This window comes from Tamandua tetradactyla, chromosome 6 (assembly GCF_023851605.1).
Source record: "Tamandua tetradactyla isolate mTamTet1 chromosome 6, mTamTet1.pri, whole genome shotgun sequence".
In the NCBI taxonomy this organism is placed as follows: Eukaryota; Metazoa; Chordata; class Mammalia; order Pilosa; family Myrmecophagidae; genus Tamandua; species Tamandua tetradactyla.
In genome coordinates this window covers 175,307,660-175,335,078 of record NC_135332.1, presented here as the reverse complement: position 1 = coordinate 175,335,078, position 27,419 = coordinate 175,307,660, and the positions used below count along the sequence as shown (strand labels likewise).

At 40.6% G+C, this 27,419-nt stretch overlaps 1 long non-coding RNA gene across 1 annotated transcript; it reads left to right on the top strand.

Annotated features, from left to right (window-relative positions):
• The first annotated feature begins 242 nt into the window (after positions 1-242).
• Positions 243-27,419, top strand: LOC143686516 (uncharacterized). The gene is made up of 3 exons (XR_013177220.1): positions 243-546; positions 3,995-4,112; positions 27,260-27,419. It is a non-coding gene; the product is annotated as an uncharacterized LOC143686516 (long non-coding RNA).

Below are 27,419 nucleotides of genomic sequence, written 5' to 3'. Positions count from 1 at the left end.
GTACAATTGGAGCCTGTCCTCTGGTTGCATTAGATTGATCTAAGCATCAGCCAAATGATGCTTAATGAGCCCTTCCCTGGCACTTTTGGACTTAGAAAGGAGGGACTCGTCAGAAACACTTTAGAGTCTAAGTTTGGGAAATGTGTATGAACAGCTTGGGAGATGTAATTTGATATTTAGCCTACACAGTGAACCTGGAAAATGAAGAGGCTGGGGCAGGGAATACTTGACTTAAAGGCAGAAAAGCCAGACAAGTCAGATTCAGAAAGAGAAACAAAGGTAATTGATCAAGGGTCATAGTACTATTCAAATCTCGTATTCTGATTTCTCTAGAGACACAGGTACAGTTAGGTCTCATGCGATCTGGAAACGTGTAACGAATCGTTCTTTTGTTTAACCCAGGTGTACAAAAACGTCTGTCAGTTTCTAAAATCTTAGTCCAATGAAGTAAGAGTGATGGTGAGAAGCACACAAACTAAGAACATTGCCAATCAAGCAAGCACTTCACTTGGTTACTTCATCTAATTCCCACAACATCCCTTCAAGGTAAGCACAACTATTCCCATTTTAAGGATGAAAAAAGTAAAACAGAGATCAACAAAAGTTGAGCAATGTGCCCGATATCATACAGTTAGTGAGGGCAGAAACAAGGTGAGCATGAAGGTTGCTCTACAGATCAGGGAATGACTTTAATGTCACTTGATCCAAAGATTCAGTCACTTGTTTTGGAATGAAAGTGCTTTTCCCTGGTCCTAAGATATGAATATAGACAAAAGAAAAGACTTAAATGTAATACATTTCATCAATATTTACACTATGTTTTCTTACTTTTACTGTTTGTATTTCTATAAATAAATAAATTCTGTTTTTCTTTGGATAGTGTAAATGCCATCTTTGGATAGAGTAGATTAAATTTAACGAAAAGAATCACTCTGAGACATGTTGACAAAATGAAAAAAGAAAATGACTTGGATTCTACCGAAAGGAAGATTAAATCATCTTCAGTAGCAGGACCCAAAAATGATTCTTGGCTTGTACTTACTTGTTTTACAAAGTCCAAAACAATACAGCCCCAAATCTTGTTATTCTCTCATTTTCTCATACCATGACTTCTCAAATATATCTAGGCCCACCCAACTGCAGGGCCTTTGCACTGACTGTTCCTTCTATGTGGTCCTCATTTCTAAATGCCCACATAACTCTTGCTCTTATCTCCATTTGGTCTCTGTTCAGGTATCACTTTCTAACCCTTGGTGATAAATGGGTTCATGCCTGACACCTTATAAACATTAAGTATTCCCCAAGTTATGGTGGCTTCCTGGTGCTGCGGATAGAGGAACAGAGTTGTGCAATGAGATTGCAACAAAATAATAATAACAGCAACAAAAGAATAAATTAATTTCAGGCCCCTAGCAGCTAAATTGCTGAGACCCTGCCCTTCTCCAAATCCACATGAATAGATTCAGAAGTCCACCTGGAGTATCTCACTGGTACTCCCAGATGGCAGTCCTCCTGTCTGGCATATGCATATGCCATCCATTGCCTCTGCTGCCCCCAACCCTGGATGAGTGACAAACAGATTCCTGCTGAGACATTTCTTGCATTCCTGACATAGGCTTATAGCTGACACCTCTGCATTAGACCAACGTGAAGAAAAGTCCTCATGTGCTTGGATAGCCTCTGTTCTAAGGCCACACAGCTGACTCTAAAACTTGTGTTCATTTATTTTCATTTCCCTAAACTCAGAGTTATTGTAAATTTACCTCATTTAGGAAGCATTCCCAATCTCAAGAGACCAAGACTTTGGTGTTACAGCTTTCTTTTTCCTTACATCTACCAAAGCCTTTCCTCAGTTACAGGGAGTAGGGACATGTGACCATAAGGATGCGAATTAGTTGGAACAGAAGTCAATTTGAGTGACCATCACTGGGCTGGAATCTAAACCCATGTCTCCATTTCACTCATTGCCCTATGCAGTCCAGTTTCCCTGCATATTTTCCCTGTGAGCAATAGTTCTTGTCCCATGGATTCTCTACTGGGGATGCTGAGGGGTCATCTTGTTTCCTGATACTTCGGGAGGAGGAAGGAGTAAACATACATGGACCTTGTGTCTACTCGTACACTGCTAGAGGCTGTGCTACTGTTTGCTTTTTTTTGCTATCATTTGCTTTAATCCTTGCCATAGAACAATAAGGTCGATAATACTATTTCTGCTTTCCAAGATGGACCAGATTCTTGGAGAGAACTTGTCCATGGTGACACAGCTAGCAAGTTACAGAGTTGGAAGCTACATATTCATCTCCTTAATACTAAGGCTTAATACTTTATACTGAAGACTAAGACTTAATACTGTGTCATGCTTCAAGAAGTCCGCACTAACTACTATCCTTGCCGTGTGACAGGAAACAGGGTCCTGGACCACCATCATCTTCATCCTCCCAACCCAGAACATGAACAATATTAGCAAGCACCGAGCATCAGGACTGCTGGTCCCTGACGAATGAGGAAACTGAGGCCTGGATATAAAGTGGAAGTGACTTTGCTATGGTCATAAGATGAGCTGATGCCTGAGATGGGGTCTTCAGACTTTTCCACCATCATCACTCGAGCTAACAGACAGAGGATAGCACCTCACAGGGAGTGGGGGCAATGCTCACTTATCTCTGAACAATCCCTAACCCCAACTTTACATGCTGCATTGAGCACAGGGTGACAAATGGCTCCGTGAGCACCAGGCATTGTCTTCTGATCTGCTGACTGCTTTATACAGCTACTAGGACATGGGGGAGGACCCAGCTTGGCAAATATCTGGGGAAACTATTGAGCCAGTGACTTTGAGATAAGCAAGTGTTTATTTGCTCTTGAAATGACCTTAATTATAACCATCAAGAGATTTCTGCTTGAACAGATTAACACGAAAACGAGAGGGTGAGTGGACATTTAGCACTGCAAGTCTGAAAGGTTCAGCAATTATGTTCCACTGGGGCTCCTTTCTCTGGGATTTTACCAGGCTCAAATGCTGTGGGCAGCAGAAAGAAGCCAGAGCCCAGTGTTCTGAAGCAGGCCTTGCTGGAAAGATGGCTTTTATTTTTTTTTTTGGTAATCACCAACACTTCTTGTCCTCCCCACCTTTGAATGTAGAAATCCTTGAGATCAATCCAAGAAGCAAAAAATCTTGGATACTGAAGGCACTTTGGAAATTACCCGATTCAAACCCAAACCTAAAGCTTCCTTCTTTACTCCCTACATTATTCCTTACTGGATCCTCCAGCCTCTGCTTGAACTTCTCTGAAATGACCTGAAGTGACAATGACCTAACTACAGAGCCACATCCCAGTCTTTAGCTAGCAGGGGCCGTGGAAATGAGAGCTGGAGTCAGAGGCATTCAGACCTGAGTTTGAATATGGAATACCTGCAGGTAAACTGTGTGATTTGGGTCCAGTTGCTGATCTCTCTGAACCAAGGGTTTTCTACTTGTGAAATGGGGACATTAATGCACTCGGAGCAGGTAGGAAGATTCAGTGATAGAATGCTCATGACCATGCCTGGTACAGTGCCTGGTATACAGTGGGTGCTCAATCAGTGTCATTTATTTTTTCCTGTTCTCTGTTGATGGAATCTTTCTATGTCTTGAGCAATATTATGCAATTTAAGTGTTCAAAATAGCATGTCTTTGGAGATTATTTCTAAGTATATAACCCTGGCCTTGATTTCCCCATTTTGTTTTCCCTAATAGCTCAACATGTTTGATGAACATCTCCACCAGAATGTCCCACTGCCATGCCAAATAGGTTTGATTTGTTATCAGGCTAAAGGCATGACAGCATAACCTCACTTCACCACAAGCTCTATCTCATGTTTTTAATCCCCTCCCTCACTGTTTAGTGCTATGGCCAGACTCATTGTTGGAGATATGTACAGGCCTTCTTCATGTTTTTTGTTTTGTTTTTGACCTTCTTTGTTTTATGATGCCTTGCTTTGTTGTGTTTCACAGGTATTGAGTTTTTTATGAATTGAAGGTTTGTGTCATCACTGCCTAGAGCAAATCTATCAGAACCATTTTTCTATCAACATGTGCTAACTCCGGGTCTTTGTGCCACATTTTAATTAAGGTATGTATATTGCTTTTTAGACATAATGCAATTGCACACTTATTGAGTACAGTGCCGGGTAAATATACTTTTTGTATCATCTTGGAAACCAAAAAAATTTGTGTGACTCACTTTATTGGGATATTTGCTTTATTGCAGTTGTCTGGTGGTAAGGAATGCCTGTACATGTTTGTTGCCTGAGCAGAGTACAACTAATAAAAATGCACATTATATATATAACTTTGTAAATATAGGCGGTGTTAGAATTCAACAGCTCTACCCTGTGCACCTGAAAAGCTCTGGGTCAGGCACTATAGCAGGTACAAGGGGTCAGCAGGCTTCATGAGAGATAAGCTTAGAACCCTTGAAGGAGAATGTGTAGTCAGTGTTTAAATCATTCACACAAGCATGCAGTTGTTAACTGACACCTGAATGATGCTATGTGTTCACCAATACAAATTACAATGCCTTGTAATTTACAATTGTGTTACAAATGCCTTCCTCCTTGCCCAATGGAATGTTACACTTCCAGCCTCTTGCATCCTAGTGGAGTCATGTGGCTATCCTTGCCAATGAAATGTGAGCAGAAGTTATGTTCTGTAAACTCTGAACAGTTCTCCAATCTTTTTCTTCTTCTGTCATAGTGAATTATCAAGTCGCATTTTGATATAGTGTGTTAAGCTGGATCTTAAAGGGACTCTGTGGAGTAGAGCGTTCACACTAATCTGCATTGCGTATGAACATATACAGGAAATAAGCATGTGTTGGCTTATACCACCAATATTTTAAGATTCCTTTGTTACTGCAGCGTAACCTAGCTTATCTGATTAATGCAGTACTCATTATGTAACTGTTAAATGGGAAGGATTGAAGGAGAGCAAAAGAAAATATATGTTATTATAGAAAAATATATGCTTTAGAAAGAATTTCTTCTAAAATGGAACTATTTGTCTCAATTTTTATGACCAGATTGGGTTATTTTATAACTCAGATTGATGGTCAAAGGCCATGCCCCATAGTGAAGATCTAGCAATCTTAGCCAGTAGTAAATAGCCAATTAAAAGCATGTACCATTCATTTTCTGGGAAATCCTGCATGAAATATTTTCTTATTACTGTAGGCTTATAGTCCCTTGTAACTTCTTAGACTAAAAGTCAATCCCCTTTGGCTTCTGCCGTATCATCAGTCACCATTTCCATCTTCTTTGCTTGCTCCTCACATGCTTCTTTACTCTCATTTGGATTCATTTCTAAACACTCTGTGCCAGTTTGAAAATATTATGTACCCCAGAAAAGCCATGTTTCAAGCCTAATCCAATCTTGTGGGCGCAGCTGTTTCTTTTAATCCTGATTCAGTGCTTTAGATTGGAAAGTTGATTAGATTATCTCCAGTGATGTGGCACATCTGATTGTGGGTGTGACCTTTTAATTAGCTGGAGATGTGACTCCACCCATTCCAGGTGGGTCTAGATTAGTTTACTGGAATCATTTAAAAGAGGAAACATTTTGGAAAAAATCAGAAATGAGAGAGCCAACAGAAACTTGAGAGCCAGCAGAGAGCAGAGACATGGATATCTGGAGATGCTTGGTGCTCAGCAGAGGTTGCTGTATGCCTTCCCATGAGATGTTAAGCAAGTCAGAACCTGGAGAGAGCCAAAGGAAGCCAACAGATGAAAGCCAGTCCCAGAGAAGCAAGGGGAGGAACCCCCTCAGGAGCAGAAGCTCAAAACAAAAGAGGCCAGGAGCAAGGGACCGTTAAATGCCAGCCACGTGCCTTCCCAGCTGACAGGGGTTTCTGACTCACTGGCCTTTCTTGAATTAAGGTATTTTTCCCTGGATGCCTTAGTTCAGACTATTTTATAGGCTTAGAACTGTAAACTTGTAACGTTAAATTTTCCTTTTTAAAAGCCATTCCAGTTTTGGTATATCACATTCTGGCAGCTTGCAAACTAACACACTCCTTTGGAGCTGAAATTTGAGAACATATTAAAATATTTTCATGGTATAATAGAAGACAGACAAAAGTAAACCCTACTTATCAAGCCTCTGTGCCTAGAGCTTTGTCTCCATTGCTTTATTTAATCCTTCCTTCTGCCACAGAAGGAAGTATCACAAAAACACTCCATCATGCTGAAGAAGAAGCTAAGGCTCTGTGCAATTAAGTAACTCGCCCAAGGCGACAAAAAATAATAACAATGACTGAGCCAATATTCTACCCTATAGTGTCCTATTCTAGAGCCTGCAGTGAGGGGTCAGGATTCCAATTCTTATTCTTGACATTGTCACTACCCAATTATGTGAACGTCAGTAATAAGAATTCACTCATTCATCCATGCAACAAACATTTGTTGAGTGCTTGAAAATTTACATAATATTTTAGAATTTATGACTCACTTCCACATGTATTTTAAAATTTAATCTTCTCAGCCATCCTTTAATTGGTCTAGTGTGTAGACTGCAATATCAGGAGGCAAATAGCTTGACTCTGGGAGCTTAGGCGAACTCCATCAGCCCTTTGAAACTTCATCTTCCCTTCTGTACGTTGGGGACTTTGATTGTATCCACACCATAAGGGTGTTAGCAGAATCAAATGGGATATCCGGTGAAAAGTATGCCTGGCATTGCCTGGAACCTGGCACATGCCCAGCAGATGTCAGCTCTGGTGGTAAATGCTTCTCAGTCCAATTTAGTGAAAGAGATGAAGACACAAGGGCAGGAGAATTTGGGACAGGAGAGGAAATAATAGTTCTTCACTGACTTTTCCATTCACAGAATATGACATGGGAAAGCTGTGACTCAAAGACAGGTCTTCTCTGCACTTGTCCACTGCCCAGCCTGCGCCTGGCCATGCTATCCCTGTGAGTGGCCATGCTGGGAATTCTGTCCCCTGCTATGTCTATCTTGTAAGATAGGATTTTAAAAATTAGATAAAATAAATTAATCCAGATTTACAAAATTCTAACAGTGTTATTTAACCATAAAGAACTCTTACTACAGGGAAAACAGTAGAATATGGTAGCTGTCTTGTGGAATCAGAGGGGAGTTTGAATTTCAGCTCCACCAGTAACTGGCTATTTGATTTAGGAACAAGTTACTTAAATTATCCAACAAGGTTTCTTTATCTGGAAAATAAGGACAATAATTATATTTACCTTATAGAAGTTTTTCAAAAATTAAATGAGACATAGGGTGGGGTTTGCTAGACGTGTAGAAAACATCTAACAAGATTGGTAATGCTTACTGCTGTTCTAATTATTTTTGTGAAGTGCTTAGCTTAGTGCACATCACTGCACTCACTAAATACCAGCAACACCTCTTGATAAAGGGTAGATAATTACAGAGGTTTGGTTGGTGATTCAGGCCCCAGTAAAATAATTTTGAGTAGCATGCAACTTGCTTTCTCTGGTTAGTTTTAATTTAGTAATAAATTAGTTATAGAATTAAATCATAGCTGTAATAATCTTATAAAAATCAGAGTACTTATCACTTTATACAAGTAATTCTATAAATACCTCCCCCCAACTAGTCTCTGTAGTTCCAGTTTTCCCCATTAGTTCAGCTCTTTCCCCTTCTTGGGAAAGCCCCATGCTCCTCCTTCCTCCCATCTTCCCCTCTCCACAGCTCACTGCCTGGCACACTCAAACGTTAAATCCAAACCAAACACTGTATCCCCATGAAGCTTCCTCACCATTTCCCACACAACAGAAGCTGAATGAGTTTTCTTTGCTGCTCTTAGTCTTTAACCCTCTAAAGCTACATTTATTAGGGTGATTTTCATGCTGTGTTGTCTTTTTCAGTTTTGTAAAAGTCATCAGCTTTGATTTATTAAAAGTGAACAGAAGTTCCTTCCAAAAATCCCCAAAGAAGGTTCTTGACATTGGGAAAGATAGAAAATATGAAGAAATGAAATGGCTGGCTGATACCTCGTTGCAAACTTATACTCAATAATTATATACATGTATATGCGTGCATATGTTTACACATACCCCATCTCTTAGAATTCTTCAAGGTACTCTGTGGCTGCAAAGTTGAATTGCATAAGGAATATTTTCTTGACTAATAGCCAGGCTATAACTAACTACTACTTGTGATAAGTAATCTGTGCTCTTTTGTAACCACAGCTAAATATTAATGTAGTTCAGAAGGGAGGAAAGTAATTATTATGTCTGAGTGTGCTGGCTTGAAACTGTTATGCCCTTCAGAAAAGCCATGTTCTAATCTAGTCTTGCACAGACCTATTGTTGGGTGGGATCTTTTGATTAGATGGAGATGTGACCCTGCCCGTTGTAGATGGGCCTTAATCCTTTTACTCTATGGTGAAGACTAAAAGAGTCCTCTATGAAGAAAATAAAAAGCAGAAAACAGAGAGAGCTCAGAGCTGATACAGAACAGAGAGATGAAATCAATACACAGATGTTTGGAGATGCAGAAGGAAAATGCTCCAGGAATCACCGGAAGCTGAGAGTGCCTTTTGAAACCAGAACCTGGGAGAGAAGGGTCAGCAGGCGTCGCCATGTACCTTCCCATGTGATAGAAAAACCCCAGGCACGAGCAGCCTTTCCTGAGTGAAGGTATCCTCTTGCTGATGCTTTAATTTGGACATTTTCATTTATAGCCTTAGAACTGTAAATTTGTAACCTAATAAATCGCCATTGTAAAAGCCAATCCATTTCAGGTATGCTGCCTTCTGGCAGCTTTAGCAAACTGAAACACTGTGCATGTGGTGGAGGGAGGTTCTAAACAGGGTTTTTTTGTTTGTTTGTTTGTTTGTTTTATAAGAAGTGGCTTTAGAACCAGATTTTAATTGATAGAAGAATACCTATAGATGTGAGGTAGAAGGGAGAGTCCTAGAATAAAGAATGCCATCAGCAAAGAAATATGGGTGAATAAGAATGGGGAGTGAGTTGAGTGGCATGGTGGAGCAAAAATATGTGTGTATGTGTACATACAGACATATATGATATATATGCATACATCTGTAAGTGTGCATATGTATTTCACACACAATACAGGGTTGCAAAAAACAAAGTTGGAAAGGTAAATCAGTGTCTGAATATGGGGGGGCATATTTTGCCTTACTAAGGCATTTCTAATTTATTCTAGAAGAACTTCTTAACATTTTTAAGGTCGGTGTGACAAGATAACTGGACTCTCAACGTGGCAGTGGTGTGTAGAGGAAGGTTGGGCTGGGTGAGGAATTGGACAAGTTAAGATGCTCATTAAGTTGAATGAGATTTAAAAATATAGACAATATCAGTGCTCTAAGCCAGAAAACTATATGATTAGCGAAATTCGTAGCCTTGCCAGATATTTTAGGCGAATAAAATTGTATTTATCCCTTTTTTAACACAGCCTCAGCACTTTACTGAGTCAAATGGAAGGCATTAGGAACATACTTATTTCATTCCAAACAACTGATATTTTAGAAATGAAGTGGAAAATACTGTGAGAATTCAGGTGTTAAAGCATTTGAAATATTTGGAGGGATGTTGAGATTCAGAAGTTAAGAGTGGGACAATCTTCCACCCCCTAGCAAAAGCTTTAGCCTCTGAAAATCATTGGTGAAATGAAATTTTTTCATTTTCTGAAGGAAAATTCTCCCAGTCTAGAAAATGGATCAACATAGAAAGCATGTTTTTTTTCTGGAACCATTAACTGCCATATAGATGAGTTGTCTGATAATTATATGAAGTGGTTGAAGTAAAACGCTGTTCATGCATGTAATAAAGACCAAATAATTGTTACTGCTTTGAACAATACTGTTGTTATCATCTCTAATCAGAATTCACCTCTGTGGCCTTTGGGAGAATTGTTTCCTCTAAATTTGTGGCTGTGGAGAATGGTGTATGAACTAGATATCTGTCCACTCCCCACCACTATCTCATGCTTACCAGGGCTCTTCACTTAAAGGCTGTAGTGTGTTGGTAGAAGCTCAAGGAATTTTGCAAACAGGTTGCTAAAAACCAATTAACTTTAAATTGGACCTGGTGGGCATATTTTACCACAGAAAATGGTTGACACTACAAGTCTGTGCTCTCCCCTCCCCCTACTCCCCACACCAACAAGAAAGAGCAGAGTGTTAAACATTTACCCAAAAACCACCGAAACTCACTCAATAATTCAGTGGTGAATGAATATCCTGTCATCTAACCAATTCCCTTTCTTAGAACATGTTCTCCAATTTTAAAACGAAACCATGTAGTTGATTATAGAGAATTCCACAGAATTGATGGAGTATGAGAAAGCTCATATTATTTTTAGAATAAATGGAAATATCAACAGTTAAAGGCAAAATAAAATATTATTAATTTGATTAAAATTAATAATTTTTAAGCAGCAGTAGTTTGAAGATTGTGGTATGACTGTTGTGTCTGTTAGCCTATGGTTTTTTTTTAGCCAAATAAGTACCGCATACTGACCCAGACATGGATAACGGTTTCTTCACTGTAAGAGTTGACCATGATATTTTCCTGTGGAGGGGACTTTGGAGCACTCAGGTCCACCTCGGGTGTTGTCTGTTCTCAGCTTGTGCCTCATAGACATACAGACATTTTACTAACACAGCCAAATCCAGGGTCCCATGAAGTATTAAAGTGACCATATATGCAGCATTTGGACCTGGGAAGGGTTGCCTCTGGTTTGTAAGAGGTTTGCACAGACACAGAAAACTCTGGATACCCTGCCTAGAATATTCTGAGTGCCCTATTATACTATCAAGGGATCACTGTTGATTTGTTTTCCATAAATGTTGCAATATGCATTTCTTCAGGTGAAAGAATGCAAAAGGAAAGAAACTAGCATTTATTATGTTTCCAATATTAAGCAGCTACTTTACGTATATTAGTTACTTAGTCCTTACTATAAACCTGTGAAGTTTTACTATCATCATTTTACATGTGGATTAACTGAAGCTCAGAAAAGTTATCATGCAAAGTTATGTAACTGAACTAGTAAGTAATCTGATGTTAGCTTCTTGAGCTTTTCAAGCAAATACCATGAAATGGGTCAGATTAAACAATGCTTTGAGGTTGGGAAAAAGTCCAAATCAAGGTGTCATCAAGGTTGTACTTTCTTCCTGAACACTGGTGTTCTGGGGCTGGCTGCCGGGGACCTTTGATTCTTAGTTTGTCACATGGTAGCATCTCCAGGTCTCTTCCTTCTGTTGTAGTTCCCACTGATGTACGGCTTCTGGCTGCTCCCTCTGTGGTTCTCTCTGTCTCTCTGCAGTGATAGGATTAAGATCCATCCTGATTGGGCTGGGCCACACCTTAACTGAAGTAACCTCATCAAAAGGTCCTACTTACAATGGGTTCGCATACCACAGGAATGGATTACATTTAAACACATTTTTTACTAGGCTACATGCAACTTCAGACGGTTGCAACTAGCATTCAAAATTACGCCTCTTTTATCCCAAGAATGTAGAAAAATGCATCAGACATTTATTAGGTACTAGGTACTTGCATGCTGCATTTTATTTAAAGCTAACATCAACCTTTCATGGTAGATTATACTAGTACCATTTTGGAGACAAGGTCATTGAGGTTCAGAGAGGCTAATTAATTTGCCCAAATTACCCAGCAGATAATCGGAGGAGTCTATTTAAAGCAAGGCCAGTCAGATCCCATGTGATTTAGAAGACATAAATCCCAATAGAGGAATTATACTTTGTGATGATTTTGCTTAATTTGTATACTTGTATGTTGTCTATCACTCACCTGCCCCCTGAATACATTAGAAATCAAGTCCCTGCTATTTATTTTTTCAGACCCTATAGTGTAATGTCTGTGTCATTGTAGGTGCTCAATAAGTAGTGTTCACATAAATTTATGGACCACAAGGATATAATCAAATTAGACATCACATTCAGCTGTATTTTTCTTTGATGTAACTAGGCTGCAGTGTCAGGGTGGATTAGAGACTGGTCAGACCTTTTCAGGACCAAAGGAGCTGATGTGTTTGGTAAGTGGGCTATGTTACATGCACAGACAGAAGAAGGGTCTCTAGTGGCAGTGCAGCCAATACCATTAGAATGCAAACTCAGCTCTAAAGCACATGGTTTCTCCACAGAAAAAATCAGAGGCTTGCCATCAGTTTCCTTTACTGATGGCACAGTCTTTGTTCATGGGAATGAAGAAGACAAGGCAGACTTCTGCTGACCCTGATCCTGAGACAAGGGACCAAGAGGCAGCTGCACTATTACAACTGGGTATCCTTATGTAAGAGCAAAGTACTGGCATGTTAATAGTTAACCCAGGGCAAAGAAGGAAGGGCTGGTGGGGAGCACAAAGAGAATGAGGAAGGAAAAAAAGAAGGGAAAGAGGGAGACATTTATGAAACCAGTACTCTACTCCAGACAATATTCATAAGTTAATTAAGTTGATATCCATGATAGTCCCATGACATCGGCATTATTTTCTCCGTTTTGTATATGGGATAGTCAGGCTCAAAGAGGTTGAGTATGATGATCACCCAACTCCTAAGAAGTGCTGTTGGATTCATATACAGAGCCTTATGGCTCCAAATAATAAATAGTTATTATTTGTTAAGCAGTCTTCATGTGAGAGACTCTGGGTATTTAACAACACATTTAAGGCTCATGAAAATGTTGCAAAGTAGGTATTCATATTCCTCTTTTATGAATGAGAAATCTGAGACTCAGAGGGCTTACCAGACTTTTTCAAGGTCACACTCATAAGTGCTGATCCCCAGGTTTCTGATTCCAAAGGTTATGTTCTATTTTCCGTTACACTCCCACCACCCCACATCATCTATTTCAACAGAATTGTCATCTAAGACCATAGCTCCCCTTTATAAAATTGCAAGTATTTCTAGCAATTTTGAACTCTTAAAGTCAGCCACGGGTGTAACCTCAAAGCTTTTCTATTATTAATGATATCATGATTTTCTCCATAGCAACACTCCCTTAAGTTCTAGACCTTGTGAGTGAAAAAAGATTAAAGACACTTGGAAACAAGCTGTGGACTCTAAGAATGGAGCAACTTCTTTCTCCAAAGCATAAGTTTAAAAAATACTGGCAGTTTAGAATCACTATTTTAAGAATTAGAAAGCCTAACCCATTGAGGATATTAGATAGGGACTTGGAAAACTTAAAATGATTGTATGCATATTTACACGGTGGGAAATGGGAGACAATGAGCAAGAAAAATTATCCATGACATTTATTTATCTTACAAGCTTAATTTTAATGATGCTAATAACACTGGCGTGCAGGTTAGGCCCCAGACAAAATGCTGAGCACTTTCCATACCACATTCTCATCTCATTTAATCCTTATAGTAACCCAAGGAGAAGATTGATCTTAAAGAATTTATCTCCTTGATCCCAACACTAATAAATGGCAGGGCTGAGAATCAAACCTGAGCTTGCCTGCCTTCAGAGCCCTGCATTCAAAACATGTAGGTCTAATTGAACCAATCACCTAAAGCTGTTCAGCATACATTTGTTTTTCACAGTCCTCTTATCTACTAATTCAGTCATTAAAAGCATAATGAGTGTCCTCTTGAGTGAGTCAAGGAAAGAACAGTGGAAAGGCAAAAGATGCATGAAAAATCAACTCTCTACATTACCTAAATGGCTTCCCTTCCCTCTACTTCAAGTTCCTCATATGTAAAATCGGGAGATTTTATAAGAAAGTTGAGGCACTTGTAGGCACCTGGGTGAGAGGAAAGTGGGTATCTATTTGATCTGTGATTGAGCTTTGCCTCAACTCTGCTGCTTTCTAACTGTATGACTCCAAGGCAAAGGATTACATCTGTTTGCACCTTCATTTCCTCGACTTTAAAATAGAAATAAAAATATCTAACCTGTGAATTAGTGTGGACTTAATGAGAAAATGTGCAGTGCAATTCCTGGCAAATATAATCAACACATAAAGTTTTCTTGCTTTTCCCTGTAAACAAGAAGGCTGTGAGAGTAAGAAAAATAAAGAGAGTCAACTCTTTGGGGATGAATCATATAATGTAGACCATTGAAACATTAAAAGATAATGTCTCCTTCCCCCTTTTTTTCATTTCTGTCTTCTGTAATAAGTTGAATGAAAAGGAAATAAATCTAGGAATAAGAATGTGGCATTAGTTAGCAGAAGAGCAGACCCTGGATGGACCTTGTTAGGTGAAGCTCAGGCTTATCTCTCACTTATTTGAGCCTCAACCCTCCTAATGTCAAGTCTCACTATGCATCGAAGGAATATTAACTAGAAACCTACTATGTGTCAGGCCCTATGCTTGGTGCTAAAGGTAAATGGGAACTAGATGCAGTTCCTGGCCTCAAGGTCCTAAAGGTGGAGATAGAGCCATGAGCAAGTCAAATGTCTATTTTTTTTTTTTTTAAATTTTTTTATTAATCAAAAAAAAGAAAAGAAATTAACACAACATTTAGAAATCATTCCATTCTACAAATGCACTCAGTAATTCTTAGTATCATCACATAGATGTATGATCATCATTTCTTAGTACATTTGCATCGATTTAGGAAAAGAACTAGCAAAACAGCAGAAAAAAATATAGAATGTTAATATAGAGAAGAGAATTAAAATAATAATACTAATAATATATATATATGTATATATAAAGGAAAAAGAAAAAAAACAAAAACAAAAGATACAAACACACAAACAAACAAACAAAAAACCATATTTCAGGTGCAGCTTCATTCAGTGTTCCAACATAGTTACATTACACTTAGGTATTATTGTGCTGTCCATTTTTGAGTTTTTGTATCTAGTCCTGTTGCACAGTCTGTATCCCTTCAGCTCCAATTACCCATTATCTTACCCTGTTTCTAACTCCCGCTGGTCTCTGTTACCAATGATATATTCCAAGCTGATTCTCGAATGTCGGTTCACATCAGTGGGACCTTACAGTATTTGTCCTTTAGTTTTGGGCTAGACTCACTCAGCATAATGTTCTCTAGGTCCATCCATGTTATTACATGCTTCATAAGTTTAGTCTGTCTTAAAGCTGCATAATATTCCATCGTAGGTATACGCCACAGTTTGTTTAGCCACTCGTCTGTTGATGAACATTTTGGCTGTTTCCATCTCTTTGCAATTGTAGATAATGCTGCTATAAACACTGGTGTGCAAATGTCCGTCTGTGTCTTTGCCCTTAAGTCCCTTGAGTAGATACTTAGCAGTGGTATTGCTGGGTCGTAATCCATTCTGCCATTCTATGTCTTTTGATTGGGAAATACAGTTCATTAACTTTTAGTATTATTACTGTTTGGATAATATTTTCCTCTACCATTTTGGCTTTTGTGTTATATATATCATATCTGATTTTCCTTCTTTCTACACTTTACTCCATACCTCTCTCTTCTGTCTTTTCGTATCTGACTCTAGAGCTCCCTTTAGTATTTCTTGCAGAGCTGGTCTCTTGGTCACAAATTCTCTCAGTGACTTTTTGTCTATAAATGTTTTAATTTCTCCTTCATTTTTGAAGGACAATTTTGCTGGATATAGGAGTCTTGGTTGGCAGTTTTTCTCTTTTAGTAATTTAAATATATCATCCCACTGTCTTCTAGCTTCCATGGTTTCTGCTGAGAAATCTACACATAGTCTTATTGGGTTTCCCTTGTATGTGACAGATTGTTTTTCTCTTGCTGCTTTCAAGATCCTCTCTTTCTCTTTGACCTCTGACATTCTAACTAGTAAGTGTCTTGGAGAGCGCCCATTTGGGTCTATTTTCTTTGGGGTGCGCTGCACTTCTTGGATCTGTAAATTTAGGTCTTTCATAAGAGTTGGGAAATTTTCAGTGATAATTTCTTCCATTAGTTTTTCTCCTCCTTTTCCCTTCTCTTCTCCTTCTGGGACACCCACAACACGTATATTTGTGCGCTTCATATTGTCATTCAGTTCCCTGATCCCCTGCTCAAGTTTTTCCATTCTTTTCCCTATAGTTTCTGTTTCTTTTTGGAATTCAGATGTTCCATCCTCCAGTTCACTAATTGTAGCTTCTGCCTCTTTAGATCTACCATTGTAGGTATCCATTGTTTTTTCCATTTTTTCTTCTTTGTCCTTCACTCCCATAAGTTCTGTGATTTGTTTTTTCAGATTTTCTATTTCTTCTTTTTGTTCAGCCCATGTCTTCTTCATGTCCTCCCTCAATTTATTGATTTGGTTTTTGAAGAATATTTCCATTTCTGTTCGTATATTCAGCATTAGTTGTCTCAGCTCCTGTATCTCATTTGAACTATTGGTTTGTTCCTTTGACTGGGCCATATCTTCAATTTTCCGAGCGTCATCCATTATTTTCTGCTGGTGTCTGGGCATTTGATCAGATTTCCCTGGGTGTGTTACACAGCTGGTTGAAAGCTTTTTCTGTGAAATCTCTGGGCTCTGTTTTTCTTTTCCTGCCCAGTAGGTGGCGCTCGTGGCGCTCATCTGTCTGCACCGCAGTCGGCCCGGGAAACCGCGCATGGAGGTGGGGGTCGCTGGCCGCCGCGGCTTGGGAGAGTGCCGGTCCTAATTGCCCAGCTGGCCCGAAACGCCAAGCGTGATGGGAGGGCCCCGCTATCCAACGTTCCCAGTCAGGCCGGTGAGCCACGTGCGTGGAGGGGACCCCAGTCGCCAGCCGCCCCGGCCGGGAAAACGCGCGCCCCTCGGGTAGCTCACCGCAGCAGATTCTCCCTGCCCGTTCAGCTGTTCCAGAATGGGGTACACTGTCTTTTTGGTCTCTGTCGTGACTCCGGGAGCTGTTTCGTATTGTTTCTGTTTCTTTAGTTGCTTTTCTGGAGGAGGAACTAAGACCCGCGAGTCTTACTAAGCCGCCATCTTCTCCGGAAGTCCCTCCAAATGTCTATTTTTAATGCAGCACAAAAAAAGTGCATTCCTAGGGAAAGGAAACCTTGCAACTAGCATGTATTTGAGGGGTTGCCAGGGGCAGTGAATCTGAACTGAGAGGAGAAGGTACATTTTCTTGAAGAACAAATGGAAGAAGCTCTGAGTCTTTGGCCAGAATACCTGGATGATACCTGGCTGGGCAGGGTCCAAGGTCTTCAAGGACATGAGGAGTTATAGAAAGAACTAGGCAGTGATGCAATCAGTATCAGTCTCTACAGTACACACAGGTGCACAGGCACTATGTGTACAGGGTGGTCACAGGTGTGTACATGCAGAAGCTTGCACACATGCGACTCTGGGGGTAAGGTTGGGGTGTAGGTAGCAATTTTGGTCCTAGTTTTCTATTGGTAGACTCCTGCAGCTCTGGGCTGTCACTCACCTGTCTGTTCTGGCCGTTCTTTCTCTCAGGCAGTCTTATTTCTCTTCCCTTTGTGTGTGTGACCTCATCTTTTTGCTTTTGTTTTCTATTGCTGTCTCCTGTCTGCTATTCTCCTGGAATCCCCTTCTTTATGGCTTTGTGGACACTGGCCCATTTGCTTTGGCAGTCATTTTCAAGGTCCACCTTCTCTCCACCCTGTGCCAGTTTTACTGCAGGATTCTTATTCTCCCATTGTAAGGCTCATTCTTCTCTTCCCCCAGTGGCACACAAAGGTTGAACTAGGTGAGGATTCACCAGGAAGAAAGGTCAGTGGTTAATAGGCAACCAGAAAGGTGAAATTAAATACATCTTTTATATAGTTCATGGGGCCCAGGGCAACTGCAGGGAGGAAAGGGGCAGGCGTCCTATGCGCGTTGTCCCACGCAGAGTCTGCCTCAAGGGAAGGTACCTCAGAGCCACTCCAGGACTGCTGTCCTCTCCTATACAGGTTAGAAAGAGAAGACGCATTTTAATTATACACATACGCACATGCACGTGCACACACAGTCAGTGGTTGAGACAAGTGAGCAAGGCTCTCTGCCCGTACTCTACCCCCCCATCTAGCCTTCCAGAGGTAAGCACTTTTAATCACTTTTGCTTTATTCGAATTTTAAGACATTATCTCTTGACTTTTGGACTTCAAGGGGCTTCCATCCAAACTCCACTCCTGCTTTCCCTCCCTAGATGTCAGACGCAATGCCTCCCTTTCTCCCTCCCCATTTTCCTTCATTGGCATTGCCCCTAATTAAATCCTTGCATGTATTATCTCATTTTGGCATCTACTTCTTGTATGGACCTGATTTAGCTCAGTCTTCTTTACCCTGTCACAGGATAAAGTCCAAATTCCTCAAGAGAGCATGCATGGAGCTATGAAGACTAGTCCCAACCCACATTCCTGTCAAGTTTTGTCTCTTCACGTGTAGCCAGATTTTCCACTGTGACCTGTGTGCTCTTTTCTCCCCTGCCCTGTGCACAGGCCATTCTCTTTCTCATTTCTGTGATTATTTTCCCCATCTCTTGCCTATCTGGAAAACTCCTATTCGTCCTTCAAGAATTTACTCAACCTTTGCCTGTTCATGAATTTGCTCAAGACCACCTTGTCTTACCGCCACCTGCAGAATGGTATGGTTTTAGTTTGCTGAAGCACTTGAAAGGCAGAATATCAGAAATGGGCTGGCTTTTAACAATAGAGATTTATTAGCTTACAAGCGTAGAGTTTTGAGACCATAAAAAGTGTTCAGATCAAGGCATCTTCAAGATGATACCTGAATTCCTCTGTCATATGGCAAGGAACATGGTAGCATCTGCTGGTCTCTCCCTTCTCTTCCAGATTTCGTTGCTTCTAGCTTCTAGCTTCAATGGTTTCCTCTTTGATTCTGTGTCTTTCCCTCTCTGCTTTGTGACCTCCTCTCTTAACTTCTGTGTGCTTTTCTCTGAATCTCATACTCTTATAAAGGACCCCAGTAAGAGGATTAAGACCCACCTGGGGCAGGCCTCAACTGAAATAGCCCAGTCAAAAGGTCCCACCAACAATAGGTCCACACCCACAGAAATGGATTCGCTTTAAGAGCATGATCTTCTGGGGTCCATAAAAGCCTCTAAACCATCACAGGTGTTATCAATTGAATTGTGCCCTTCCAGAAGATAAGTTCAAGTTCTCATCCCTGGGCTCATGAATGTGATCCTGTTTTGGAATAGTATCTTTGAAGACATTATTAGTTAAGATGAGGTCAAACTGGATTAGTGCATGACCTAATATGATAGGTTCCCTGGGGGCAGGAAATTGAACAGGGACAGAGAGACTGAGACAGAGACAGAGAGGGCAGATGGCCATGTGGTGGAGGCAGAGATTAAGTTTTCCCACAAACCAAATGACACCATGGCTGGTGGGTGAGCCACCGTCAGAGCCCTACAGACTTCAGAGGAATGGTCGCCTGCCAACACCTTGATTCAGACTTCCATTCTCTGGAATTGTGAGACAATACATTTCTGCATTTTTAAGCCACCCAGCTTGTGTACTTTGTTACAACAGGCCTAGGAGACTGAGACAGATGGGTATCCCATGCCTCTCACCCTCAAGAGCTCTGCAGATGCCTCTGTTGTGGGCTGACCGTAGGCAGGGCTGTACTTTCTGCTTATGGGCTCGACTCCCCACCTGGATTAAGTAATCTCATAAGGCAGGCTGCACACCCCCAAATTACCTCCTATTCTGTAAATAATAGGGATTATTTTAATTTCCTAGTGACATTATTTCAAGAGAGAAATCCAGATTTAAATCCTGTTGTGCCATTTATTGGTTCTATGCTAGTTTGAGGCTATGTATCCCAGAAAAGCCATGCTTTAATCCTAAACCAATCTTATGGGGACAGACCTATTGTTTAGGGGGGAAACCTTTGGATTTCCATGGAAATTGACACACTCAATTGTGGGTGTGGCCTTTTGCTTAGATGAAGGTATGACTCTGCTCATTCAGGGTGGGTCTTGATTAGTTTACTTGAGTCCTTTTAAAGGGGAGACATTTTGGAGAAAACACAGTTTTGCTTTAGAGCTGACAGCAAACACCTAGACATGGACATTCAGAGATATAGAGCCCAGCAGATGTCACCATGTACCTTTCTATGAGATGTTAACCAAGCCACAACCCAGGGTTGTGCCCTGGAGGAGCTAAGTGAAGCCCAGATGCTTAGAGAGGAAATAATTGGCGTCAGAAGTTGGGAGCAATGGAACCAGGAACAAGGACCAGTAGATGCCAGTCTTATGCCTTCCCATGTGACAGACATTGACCTTTCTTGAGTCAAGGTATCTTTTGCTGGATGCCTTAGTTTGGACATTGTTGTGGCCTTAGAATTGTAAGTTTATAACTTAATAAATTCCCCTTTTAAAAGCCGTTCTATTTCTGCTATATTGCATTCTGGCAGAATTTAGCAAACCAATAGAGGTTGTTTGGCTTGGGTCAGGCTCCTTAAGCTGTTGGAGCCTGTTTCCTTCTCTATCAAGTGAGGACGACAACACTGCAGTGAGGGGAGGAGGAAGTATTAGACAACGCAGAGATTATATTACCCCCACATCCTGCAGTTTGACTTGATGTCTGACTAAAGGTGATGTTTGGATTTTTACCTTGGGAGGGGAGCAGGGGGTGAGGGTACTTTCATGCTAAAAGGAGAATGAACCAAATATCTGGTTATCAAAAGAGAAGCAGTGTTAGTTATCAGTGCTGTGCCCCAAGTATCTCTGGGTTTCCCTTTCTCAACATGGATAGTAGAATTGCACTTCCTTGAATGTAGATCTGACCTTGTAACTCACCTGAGTTAGTGATATGTGATCGGAAGTGATGAGTGCTTCTTTCACATAGAAGTTCTAGGAACTGGTGTAGGATCCATTTGCTCACTCTCTCTCTCCTGCTACTGTGCGACTGGCAATGCTTCAGACAGTGGCTGCTGCATCATCTATGTCTTTCCTGGAGTGAGGGCACTGCATACCCAGGCTGTAACTGGCCCTGATGCACTTGTGCAGGACTGTGAAGTTAGCCTTTATTGTGTCAAGCCACCAAAATCATGGGGAAAGTTGTTATATGATGTAGGCAGTACTCTAGATGTTCTTATGACCTGTGTCTCCTGATGTTACTCTCCTATGTTGTCTAACGTGGCAAAAGAGATTTTGCAGATGTAATTAAGGTTACCAAGCAGTTGACTTTAAAATAGTAAGTTTACTGGGGCAGGCATAATCTAACCACATGAGGTCTTTAAAAGCTACAGCATTCTCTGACTGGTGGCAGGAGAAGTCAGAGAGATTCAGAGCATGAGGGGAATTCAATAAAAGAGAGTTCTCCATTGCTGAGATGGATGGAGACACATGGAAAGACCTCCAGACAACAGTCAGCAAGAAAATTAATTCTGCCAGCTACCTGAGTGAGCTTGGAAGTAGATTCTCCCCAGAGCCTCCAGAGAAGAGCTCTGCCTGGCCCACACCTTGAGTTCAGCCTTGTGAAACCATGAACAGGGCATACATGTGAGCTGCCCAGACTTCTGACCTTCAGAGCTGGGAGCTAATCAGTAAGTGTATTTTAAGCCACTCAGTCCATGATGCTTTGTCATGCAATAGTAGAAAATGAATACATGACAACACCACAACCTATTTCACACAACCCTGATTTGTGGTGAGGACCATTCAACCTGGAGTTTTTTAAAGGCAGTGACTGGGCCTTAAAACCTTTGTTTTTCAAGAGTGTAGAGAAGTACCTTACACATCATATGTGCTTACTACTCATAGGTTTCATCCGATTGGGGAAAGCAAATGAATGCAATGTCCTTATCAAAGTACCTGGTGTGTACCTAACAAAAAGTTTATTTTTTATCATGTTATAATTATCACTTGTGTGTAGATTGAAAATTGTGTCCCTAATCTGAGAGACTACTAGAGATGATTAGTCTTTTCCTCATTCCTTCCATATCACATTGTAACACCTTGTTAACTACCCCAGTAAAGTCAGGCTCTTTTAATCCAGTCTTAGTTTTATGAGTGCAGACTTATTGTGGATGGGACCTTTTGATTAAATTATTTCCAGGGAGGTATGGCCCTACCCATTCAAGGTGGGTTATAATTAGTTTGCTGGAGTCCTTTAAAGAGCTGACATGGAGAGTGGTCAGATACTTGGAGATAGATGGAAGAGCAGAGAGGAGCCCACTGGAACCAGGAGCTGAAAGGATCAAATCCTAGGAACAAAGGGCTAGCAGCCATCACCATGTACTTGCCATGTGACAGGGAAATCCGAATGCAGTTGGCCTCTCTTGAGTGAAGGTATCCTCTTGTTGGTGCTTTAATTTGGACATTTTCATGGCCTTAGAATCATAATTTGTAACTTCATAAATCCCCTTTGTAAAAGCCAGTCCATTTCTTGTATATTCCAGCAGCTTTAGCAAACTGAAACACACCTAAATAAATAAAGTGTATCCTTGTGGCTCTAGGCCATTCTGCTTTCACTTCCTCAAGAAGCCTTCCCTCCATCCTCAGACTATGAGGAGTCTATTTTATATTTTCAATGCATTCTTTTCCTCCTTCAAGAATTTTCCCCAAGTATAATTAAAGAATTATTTAGGTAATTATTTGTTTAAAAATCTAGCCACCCTCTCTGAGAACAGAAATCTAGCTTGGTTGATTGGAGTTGTTACTCTGTGACCTAGCATATTTTCTGACTTATGGTAGGTGTTCAAAGTAAAGTTCCAGAAGAGAGGAGGAACAAATGAGGAGGCAAATGGAGTAAGTGTAAAAGCTCTGCAGGGCAGTACTTACTGTTTCAAGGATTTGGCCACAGACTGAAAAACACACATCAGCATGCAAGGGTCAGAGTGACAGGACCTCATTCCATTGTAGGAGTCAGGCAAAAGCTAGTTGAGTTTCTTGGGATCCAAATCAATGGGTTTGGGTTCAGGGGGACTGGAGGACAAGGAAGGAAAGCCCATCTGGTAAATCCTGGCCAACAGATTGGGCCAACACAATGAGAGTTGTAGAAATCAGATTGGGGATTACATTGGCTCCCAGGCTGACTCATTCTGAGATTCTCCAGTCAGGTATGGTTGATAATTTGACTTCATAAAAGAGGTGCTAAACATTGCTATGTCAGGGCATCAACTATGGGTCTGGGCAGGATAATTACTTCTAAGACCCTTAAGATGCTTGACAACCATAGAAAACAATGACCAAGTGCTATTCTGTGCTACAAATTATTTAAGCACTTAGGCATGTGTTGTCACAGCTTGTCGGCAGAGAAATCTTACAGGTAAATATTACTATTTTCTCCATTTTACAGATGAAAACCTGAGACAGCTTAAGTGTCATCGCAGGGTCATAAGGCCTGTCACTGGTAGAATATGTCATGTCTAAACTCTGAACCCATTTTCTTTTCCACCATGGCTGTATCAAGTGGTGGTAGGAAGGGGGGATGTGTCGGAGACCACAGATGGGAATTGAAACCTGTCCTTGCTGTTTTGCAGTGGGGCCAACATGAGCCAAGTTCATTTATTAACCTCTCTGAATATTGGTGTCCTTTTCTACAAGGTGGAGACAATTAAACTTCCTGGAATAGTGATAGTGATTATATGATGACAAACATGGATATGTCAGACAGAGTGTATTTTCAGCATATGTTGCATAACCCCCTTGACCTTATGCCTCTTTGTGATTAAATTTGGGCACCAGAGGAGTCTTTTATCCGCATGTCAGCACCCCAGACCTTGTCCCAGCTGCAAAGAGAGCAAGAGAGAGGTAAGAGAAGTGAGACCTACCTCTCATACCATCTCTGCCTATTTCCTTACTATTGAATGAGGATAATGGTGCTAAGCTTACAGAGGGTTTATGAAGATCAAATGAGATCATCTTGGAGAAAGTGTGCTACAAATGTAACGTAAGGGTATGTCAGGTATCATTACTCCCTCCACTCTGTCTCATTCAGCAGAGGAAAGGCAGAAAGAACCCCACAGCCTAAGCATTGTTAGGGGCCAGATTTGTGTTTGCAGTTGTTTTCTTGGAAACTCTAAAAGTAGTTTCAGCCTGAATGAGTATTGAAGTAATTTCAATTTCCTTTAAACTCAGAGATGCCAAAAACCCTGTTATTTAGGATCTCAGAAATACCCTTGGAGCTTTCTGCCTGCTCTCAGTTTAAACAAGTACTTAGTTCTTGGCTGAGAGTGAGGAAATAATATCCTCAATCATGGTTAAGACTTTTAGCAAGATAGGCAAGCTCAGCTACTGAGGAACTGCTATGGTTTGAAGGTAGAAATTCATTAATGTGACTTCTGAGACCCTTCATAGTTTGAACCTTATTTTGCCTCTCTGCCTCTGCCCTTCCCCTCCAGCTTCCAATCCCAACTCTAGTTACCCTAACCTATTTGTCATTCAATGAATAAATCATTTGATTGCATGCATTTGTGCTTTTATTTATGCTTTTTTCTCTGTAAAATGCTTTATTGCTATCAACCTCCCATCACCACACACAGAGACACACAGATGTCTCTATGCTGAAATCTCTTCTTCCTTTCACTATAACTCAAATACCCCCAACACTATGAAATATAACTCAAATACCCAGTATGCTATGATCTGTTCCATCTCTCTCTTACCCTCAACTGGAATTTTTGTCTTCCTCTCCTCTGTTTCTTGCATTTATTTATTCCTCTATCCATCCGTTCTTCCACCCATCCATCCCTCTCCTCATCCATCCATGTAATATCTGAGTACCTCTTGTGTTCTAGGCATTGTCCATTTAACTCTAAAGGAGTTATAAAGCCCTATAAAAGGATAAAACAAAAACTAAAACCTAGGTCTCAGCCTCTGTAGATCCCTTTATTTCGTATTAACTAATTCCAAACTGTTGTGATTGCAGTGAATAAGTGAGATAATAGTGACAATTGTGGATGAAAAAAATGTTTGTTATGGGGAAATCATATCAGTTAGGAAGTAATATCCCTACTTACCACTTTGAAGGATGAGTAAGGAATTGCTGTACAGTACACCCAAATGGCAGCAATTTTCATACTCTTTGTGTTAGTTAGATTCAGTTGTCAGCTTGGCCAGGTGAGCATACCTAGTTTTGTTGCTGCGGACATAAGCCAATGGTATGTGAACCTCATCTGTTGCTAATTACATCTGCAGCCGGCTAGGAGGTTTGTCGGCTAGGAGGTGTGTCTGCTGCATTAAGTGAGGTTTGCCTTAATTGGCTGGTGCTTAAATGAGAGAGCACGAGGTAGCACAGCCTAAGCAGCTCGGCATTCCTCATCTCAGCACTTGCACTTGCAGGCCTTTGGAGATGCAGAAAGAAGTCACCCCAGGAAAAGTTGTTGGAACCCAGGGGCCTGGAGAGAAGACCAGCAGAGACCATCCTGTGCCTTCCACATAAGAAAGAACCTCAATGGAAAGTTAGCTGCCTTTCCTCTGAAGAACTAACAAAATAAATCCCCTTTTATTAAAAGCCAATCCGTCTCTGGTGTGTTGCATTCCGGCAGCTAGCAAACTAGAACACTCTTACATGCTTCTTTGTGTGACTTCCTACCTTTTTTTATTCTGGGAGTTGCTTGAGGACACAGACCATATGCTGTTATTTGTTCTTAGACCCTTGAAGATTGCTGAATGTTGAAATGAATGAGTGGACATACGGTGATGGTTTAAGAAGAGGGAAATATTTTCTTTATTTGACATCAAATAACTCATGATGTTAGAAGGGCAAGACAGGAGGAAATCCAACCTTAAAGATGAGTGTTATGAGAGTTAATCACACAGTACCTTGTGAACAAATAATAACTAATGTTGGGTATGTGCCAGCATTTACAAAGCATCATTGCTACATTATTGTAATCAATATACCTTACAATTCTGGCAAATAGAGATTATCATCATCGTTGTTTTAGAACCGAAGAAAACTGAGGCACAGAGAGCATAAGCTATTTACTCCAGGGCACACAGTTGTAAGTGACTCAGTTGGGTTTAATCCTAGCTCTGGCTTGAGCCCATGCTGTGAGCCACTACATGACACCGCTGTTCACAATGGCTTCCTTCATCAGGTGCCTCAAGGGCCAGCTAGGCCAGCTTGGGTGTTGTTCCCTGTGCTAACCAAGGTCCCCAGAGAAACAGAGCCAACAGGTACATATGTGAGATTTATTAAAAGAAATTTGATCTCGCAAGCAAGGAGTCTGCCAAGGTCAAACTTAAGGCAGGCAAAAGCCGGAAACTCCAATAAAGTTGAGGCTGAAAAACTTTGTTTGAATTCCCCAGGGGAAGTTGGCTGGCTGGAAATTCCTGCAAGAGTCAATGCTGATGTTGAATCCAGCCTCCTCTTCTGACCTCTGAAATCCTCAGTTCTGGGTTTTAAGATCTTGAACTGATTGATTGAGGAGACTCCAGACACTGCTAAGGGTGATCTCCTTCATTGATTGTAGATGCAATCAACTGATTATAGATACAAATCTCATCTTGAAATACTCTCATATTAGCAAGCAGGACAGTGCTTGACCAAACAACTGAATACATTTACCTAGTTGAGTTGACATATGAAATTAACCATCACACTCCCCCATACTTCAAAGCAAATCTATGCCATCCATTTCCCCCTAAAAAATTCTAAAACTAAGTTCCACTCCAAGGTCCACTGAATTGGATCACTGGGCCACTCTGCTTAGTACATAAAATCTCTTCTCTGGGATTTTGTTTCATGATTTATTTATGAGAGACATAATCTGTATTATTCATATTCTATATAGTATAGTGGTTAAAAACATCATCTTTGAAGCTTTTATTACATATCATATATGTACACATACAAATATAAGTATAAATATGTATATAACTATATTTTTTTCCTTTCATTTTCCTCTCTTCTTTTAGAAGAGAAAGTATAATGCTGTTATGAGTACAGATTCCAGAGTGCACCTGTATTCATTTGAATCCTGCTCTTCCATTTAGTGACTGTGTGACCTTAGTCAAGTCACTGAATCTTGATAAGGATGACATACCAGCACAGACTCAGTGGATGTTTTGAAAATTAAATGAGGCACAAATCACTAAGCAAAGCGTTTGGTAAATACTAAGCACTCGATAAATGTTATTGTTAATAAGTATTATTGTTCTCTTGCCTTCCCAGAAACCATGGGCATATCTGAAATATAGGATACATCATTTTACTCAATTAATACATGTTTTAGAAGCTTTGGTTCCTGATAAGTATGCTAGAACACACATATTTTACCCAGGTAGGTAGCCTGCATGTAGGCACCTAGGATTCTTGAATGGCTTTTTCACTGCAAAGCCAATTAGCCCCCAACACCCACTGTACTTATTTCATCCTATACCATCATTTGAGCTCTGGGTATTGGTTCTTCCATCTTCTCTTCTATATTTACAGAATTCCACTGACAAGCTTCTGGGCCCCATCCATGGGAATGGAAAGAAATGGGATAAGGACAGAAGGCAGTATGCAGTGGCAGGAGTGTGATCAAAGATTCTGAAGACTGATAAAGAAGATGGGCACAGAAAATAGATCAGTATTCCTAAAATACATAAGT